We start from the raw sequence: 6,895 nt of genomic DNA, 5'->3' as shown, positions 1-6,895 counted from the left end.
ATAACTTTTGCTACAGAAACCCCAAAAAACTTATCAAAATTTTTAACCTACACACCCATCTAATACACAAAAAATTTCCTTCAACTTTTCTTCTTTTCCCTCCCTCACCCAACCCACCATGTCCTCCGGCACTAGCCACCGCTTCCACCACCGCTCCCGGCGCAGGTCAACAATTCCGGCACTGCTTTCCTCTTTTTTTTTTTTTCTCTCCCTCTCCCTCACCCCCTCTCCTTCTCTCGTCTTCCCCTCCCCTCTTCCCCTCTCCCACCCCCTCCCGCGACCAGATTTGGTCCCGCGACCAGATCGTAAAAGTGGAGGGGGAGGGGGAGGGGGAGGAGGGCTGCGATCTGGTTGCGCTACCAGATCGCAACTAAGGAAGGGGGAGGGTGACGGGGGAGAGGGGAGGAGAAGGGGTGATGGGCAAAAACTAAAAAAAAAAAATCCATGGCTTCCATTACTTTAGCATGTGGCTGCTGAGGGCGACAGGGATGGGGGAGAAAAAGGGGTGGCCGGCAGAGGGGGTGGCGGGGCAGAGGGAGAAGAGGGGCGGCAGGGGAGAAGGGAGGAGAAGGGGTGACGGGTAGAGGAGGTGGCGGGGAAGGAGAAGAGGAGTGGCGGGGAAAGAAAGGGAAAGTGGTAGAAGGGTGACGGGAGAGGGAGGGGGAGGGGGAGGGGTGGCGGGGGAGAGGGGAGGAAAAGGGGTGGCAGGCAGAGGGTGGTGGCGCGGGAGAGAGAAGAGGAGTCGCAGGGGAAGGAAGGGGAATCGCAGGGGAAGGAAGGGGAAGGGGAAGGAAGGAAAAGAAAAAAGAAAGAAAGAAAAAAAAAGAAAAAAGAAAAGAAAATGAAAGAAAGAAAAAAAAAGTTTTTCATCTCACAAAAGTTTTTTTACAACTTCTACAGTGATCTACAGTAAAATTTTATACAAACATTCAAAAACTCACATTCCAAACAGGCCCTAGTTTTTTAGGAGTTTGTCTCAAACTTTACTGTAGTGCACTGTAGAAGTTTTTGAAAAAATTTTGTAGAAGTTTTTGTAAGGTGAAAAATTTTGTAGAAATTTTTGTAAGGTGAAAAACTTTTTTTTCCTTTTCTTCTTCCCCTCCCCCTTCCCCGTTACCTCCGCCACCCCCAGCAGCAACTCCACCAATGCCACCTCCCGCCACCCCTCTCCTCCCTTTCCCCTTCTCCTCCCCTCCCCCCGCCACCCCCCTCTGCACCTTATCCCTCTGCCCCGCCACCCCTTCCCCCCGCCACCCCCTTTGCCCGCCACTACCTCTGCCCCGCCACCCCCTACCTCCCCTGTTCCCTTTCCCGCATCTCCCCATCTTTCTTTTCTTTCTTTTTTTTTCATAGAGAGGTAGGAGGAAATGGGGAAGACGCTGAGAGAAAAAAAAAAAGACAAGAGGGGAGGATGGCAGGGGAGGAAGAGGGGGAGAGGGAAAAAAAGGGGAAAAAAAAAAAGAAAACCGGCACTGGCACAGGCACCAGAAACCGACGTCGGAGCCAGCGACGAAGGTGGTGGTGGGAGAAGAAGAAGAAGAAAAGGGGAAGGGAATTTATTTTTTTTTTTGTATTTTGGATATTTTAAGTGTATAGGTTAAAAATTTTGATAAATTTTTGGGGTTCCTGTAGCACAAGTTTTTAAAAAACTAGTATAATAAAAACTTGGTAAAAAACAGGTCTTCCAAACAGACTCAAAGTTCGAGTCGAATTCGAACAGCTCAATCGCTTGAGTAAAGTCTAGTTCGAGTGTCTAATAATAAGACTCAAAGGTTCGTTGAGTCTTATTAATTTTTTTATTTTTTTATATTATATTATTATGAAATTACCTTTATGCCCACAAAAGTAGTTGAATTTACGAAATATTACTTTTTGTATGAAATTTTTTTTGAAAGGCAGTAAAGTATTTTCGCTCCAAAAATTGTCATGAAAAATGAAATTCCCAAATCAAGCATAGGTCATTCGTGGGGTGATTGCAAATTCCAATTCTCTATTCAATTGAATCAATTCTCTATTTCCAATTCTCTAATCTCCATCTCCAATTAGGGCTTCCAAGAACTACAATATTATCCATTCTCCATGCCTGATTGAATCAAAATCCCCAATTCCTCTCCATTCTCAGAACCTACTAGTTATAGAGAGAGAGAGAGAGAGAGAGGGGGACAAAGCTAAACTCGATGCGAAAGTTTACTACCGGAGTTGGTTTGAGAGCTTACTATCGGAGCTTGCTATGAAGTAGCGTGAAGAACTTGCGGCTGGAGTTGGAATTTTAGGTGGTTTGTCATCTGTCGATGAAGAAGCGAAGAACAGAGCCTCAAACTGTGAGAACATTAGCTGAAAAATGAAGTCTGAGGTATATACAATCTCGTCAAAATTAACCAAAAATGCTATTGATAAGGGAAAGATTTCTATTGATGTGGCTTGTATTATAGTTTGTGCAATTTAATTGAAAATGGGTATTAGAATTTGGGGGATGTTATTGGCTTTTTTGGGTAAAACATTTGTTTGCTTCAAATATTTGACAAAAATTTGAAAAATTAATGAAAGAATTAGTTACAGATCGATGTGAGATGTAAACGGAATATGCATAAAGTTCTAAAACTTTTCTTGCATAGGCAAAAGAATGTTGTGAGAGATTTGGTATGACATTTAAACCAATGAAATCAATTGCATACACATCCCCATACGTAAATATATTAAAAATGACAAAATGTTATTGATACAGTACCATTTTGGGAGTTTAACAACCAAGCAACTAAAATCTAGACTAGAGCAAACTAGCACCCTAGCACTTTTTAACTCATCAAATTTTAGTTTAGTGTCATCTCTATTTTGTATCATTGAAAGTCATTACCATTTAGTTTGATTCAATAATATAATTTGTCATAAATCTACAGTGTGTACATAAATAATGTCGAAGTGTATTATACAAAAATGAGACTTCTAAAGAAGTTACAGGGATAAGATGAAAATTATTGAAATTTGAAGAGGTCAAAATGAGCATGTATTATGGAAAGCATGTAAGTCAAATAATGTTGGTCTTAGACTCTTAGTTACTGCTTCTAGAATCTAGATATTAGTTATTAAGAGTTTTTATATTGATGGATAATGTTGTAGGAAACTGCAAGGAGGAACAGAGGTAGTCAAATAAAGTTGCATAAGGCATTTGGATTGTGGATAGGAACTTGTGTTGCAGGAATCCATATAGCTTGAGGAAGGTGTGAATACCAATCGAAAAAAAAATGGAAAATACCTCGACTCCTTCGACAAGCATTTCAATATTAGGTACCACAGCTGCAAGAGGAGGTAAGTTAACCTTAAACCACTATTTTTGAAGTCTTATGTCTCCATTAGTGCTTACATCAATTGAGAAATGCGTCTTGTATTAGTTTTACTTTTCAACCAAGAGAAGTATTGGTCTAAGTGTTTATAACCAATGAGGCAAATTTCCATTTTTTTCCTTTTTTATTTCTTCTTCTTCCCTGGTGTAGAGCATTTAAAATAGCAGCAATGAAACTAAAACTGAACTACACTAAATATCTTACTAATATATAGTCAAAATGTTGTCTTTCTAATATACAGTTAAAAGTTAAAACTAGAAACTAAAACTAGTTAAAGCTAGAAACTAAAACTAGAATGACAATGATGCTCCATATAATTAAAACTAGAAACTAAAACCTATATGGCTCCATTCAACAGTTAAGTGAGCATTCATTGAATTTCCTTCATTGCTATCACAGCCATAGGTATCGGAATCAGTCCACTTGATGTATTATCCATCCCACGTGTTTGTTTGCAAGCTACTGATTCTGCCAGTCCACTACAACTAGATAACCCAATTTTTGTGAGTACTGAGAATGAGGGAGCTGTGGGAGCTGAGACAGATGCTTTGAGTGACGAGGGAGCATTTGTGGGAGATAGGAGAGCTGAAAATAATTCATAATCAATGACCTAATTGAAGGAGATGATGAATTTCGCATTCCCAAAAGAACCAAGACATTTGAGGCCTAGGACGACTACAAGGAATTCGACGAAAATGATCATTATTATGTCATTTCCTCACATTGCAACAAGAAATTATCTCGAGACAAAACTAAACAAACCACGAGTAAGTGGAGGCATCGGAGCTCTTGCCTAACTAGAAAAGCAAAGATTAGAGAAGAGCAACAAGCAAAGTTAAATTTTCAGCCTTCTAATTCTAATTTACAAGCAGTTCCACCCTTGCATTTGGGTAAAGTGGACATGGAAAAAATGTTGGAAATAGTTGCCCACTGGATTCTGATGCATGAGCATCCCTTCAACATTTTAGAGGAAAAGGGATTCAACCTAATGATGAAACAAGCAATGCCTGAGTGGATTAAGATCTCATGAGTTCCAGGAAAGAATAATTGTGTCCAAGTTTACGAGTTGGAGAAAAAGAAGTTGAAGAACCACTTGATATGTGTTGGCAAAATGAGCTTCACAGCAGATATGTGAAAGTCTAAATACTAGAAGATCGAGTACATGGTGCTCACTAGCCACTAGATTAATCAAAATTGGAAGCTGGAAAAATGAGTTCTTAGCTTTGTCCACATACTTCCACCAAGAAGAGGAATTCAAATCTCGACTGCAATTTTTAAATGTGTCAAGGACTAGAGGATTGAAAACAAGATTTATGCAATCTCTATGGATCATACAACTGCCAATGATGTAACTGCAAGGCATTTCAGAGATGACTTCTCAAGGTCAAGAAAGCTAGTTTGTAGAGGTAGATTATTCCATATTCGTTGTTGTGCTCATATAGTGAATTTGATCGTTCAAGACAACCTAAGTGAGATTGTCGATATAACTAAAAATATTAGAAAAAGTGTTGATTTCATCAATCGATCTGATAGAAGGATGTTAGTATTTGGCGAGACAGTTATGTAATTGCAGATATAGTTGAAGGTTTTAATCCATAACTGTAGGACTGGGTGGAACTCGACCTATGAAATGCTAAACTGTGCTATCAAGTTCAAGGAGGTCTTTCCACATTTTCAAGACAGAGAACCGAGTTATGATTGTTGTTCATCTACAGAAGATTGGAAAAAAGTAGAGAAAGTGTGCATTATTCTAGAGTTGTTCTGGACAGCCACACATGTAATCTCTTATAGTGACTATCCCACAAGCAACTTATTCCTCCAAGAGGTTGTCAAGGTGAAAAGACTCTTGGATTCAAGAGTTTTTTGATGAACATGATTTCTTCTAGGCAATGATTTAGAAAATGAAGGCCAAATTCGACAAATATTGGGATGAATGCAACTTATTGATGGAAATTGGTGCCATTTTGGATCTAAGGCAAAAATATGCCTTATAGAGTTTTCCGTCCCCAAGGTTTATTCACCTTTTGAGTTAGAAGAATACCTCACCAAGGTCTGGAAAGCACTCTTTGACGTGTATGAGGAATATGTTGCTGCAACTAATAGTTCTAGTGCCGGTATAATTGAGTCCCAAGGTGGTGCATCTAATGGCTAGGGTTCAAGGCAGCAAAAGTCTTCAAGTTGGGATGATTTTACTAAATATATTGTGGAAGTACAGACGTCGGCCCTCCACAAATCCAAATTGTTAGATTATCTGGATAAACCTTGTCATCCAATTGGCTCAGATCCCAATTCATGTGACTACTTAGAGTGGTGGAAAGTCAACAGTATCACATACCTGATTTTATCTAAGATGGCCTGCGATATCTTGGCTATTCTGATAACTAGACCACGTTTAGTGTCGAAACTAGAGTGATTGATTCATATCGAGCTGCACTAGCTCCAGAAACGGTCCAAGTGTTGTTGTGCGCTGGAGATTGGTGTATAAATATGTATGGGATCAAAAAGAAGACAAAGGTGAGTTTTAGATGGCTAATTTTTACCATTTGTTGATAAGTTGACTACTTCATTTCTAGATTTCATATTTTTTAAGTTATATATATCATATATGTATGTTGCTTTGGTGTACGCAGCAAATGAGGACAATGAAGGAAATTGAGCTTCCATAGATTTGATTGCCAATTCAAATGTGATTCAAGAATTAAAGATCAGGTCATTATTACTGTAATTGTATTTATTTATTAATTTAATTTGGTCCTACTTTGAATGATTAAAAATTGATATTATTTTGTCTTTGGCATTAGGACTTGCTCATGGTGCAAATGGATGGTTTGGATTGTTGGAGAATGGAGAACTTTGTTTCTGACTTATTGCGTGCATTTTCCTCTGTTTGATTTGTAAATTTGGATTGTGACTACTCATTGAACTTGTTCTAGACTGGTTGTATTTGGTTAGTCAACTAGTAGTTGGACTAGTGAGCTTGTTTGAAACCTAGTGAACTTTTAATAGTGATTTGCCCATTGCTGTTGTTCTATACTTGAACTTGGTTAATTGGGCAACCTGGCAGTAGTTTTAGCTTCTTAAGTGTATAATTGTGCCCATCACATCCCATTTCTGTTTCTATTATAGTATATACGTTAATTCTACTTGGCTTCATTGTTGCTAAACTGGATGCCAGGGACATTTTTGTAGGTTTGAACAAGAAATTATAGCAGGCCACAGGATCGAGTTCGAGCATTACTTGAACTCAATAAGACTTGCATTGACTCGAACTCCATGTGAGTCGACCTTGAGTTCTGTGAGCAATACATTGAACTCGAACTCGAGTATCCTTTCTACATGTCAAGTCAAGTTTGAGTATGGTGATATTCAAGTTCAACTCAATTCGATTACATCCTTAGTGGAAATTAATTTGGAAAATGGGGGAAAAGGAGAAAATTTATCGATAATTTTTTAAGGGTTAATTACAATCAATTCCCTTAAATTATACCTCATTTCTCACTTTACCTCTTGACATTTAATTTTTATCACTCAAACCCCAATATGACAAAATTACC

General features: G+C 38.7%; 1 long non-coding RNA gene across 2 annotated transcripts; it reads left to right on the top strand.

Annotated features, from left to right (window-relative positions):
• Window positions 1-1,929: 1,929 nt before the first annotated feature.
• On the top strand, window positions 1,930-6,494 carry LOC140038234 (uncharacterized). Of its 2 annotated transcripts, XR_011842046.1 has the most exons (5): window positions 1,930-2,353; window positions 3,118-3,306; window positions 3,741-5,855; window positions 5,972-6,050; window positions 6,143-6,494. It is a non-coding gene; the product is annotated as an uncharacterized lncRNA (long non-coding RNA). The 2 variants fall into 2 exon arrangements; XR_011842045.1 differs by having other exon boundaries at window positions 3,118-5,855.
• The last annotated feature ends 401 nt before the right edge of the window (window positions 6,495-6,895 follow it).

Source organism: Coffea arabica, chromosome 3e (genome assembly GCF_036785885.1).
Source record: "Coffea arabica cultivar ET-39 chromosome 3e, Coffea Arabica ET-39 HiFi, whole genome shotgun sequence".
Lineage (NCBI taxonomy): Eukaryota > Viridiplantae > Streptophyta > Magnoliopsida > Gentianales > Rubiaceae > Coffea > Coffea arabica.
Note: the sequence above shows the minus strand (reverse complement) of the source record. Positions and strands in the feature narration are given on the sequence as shown.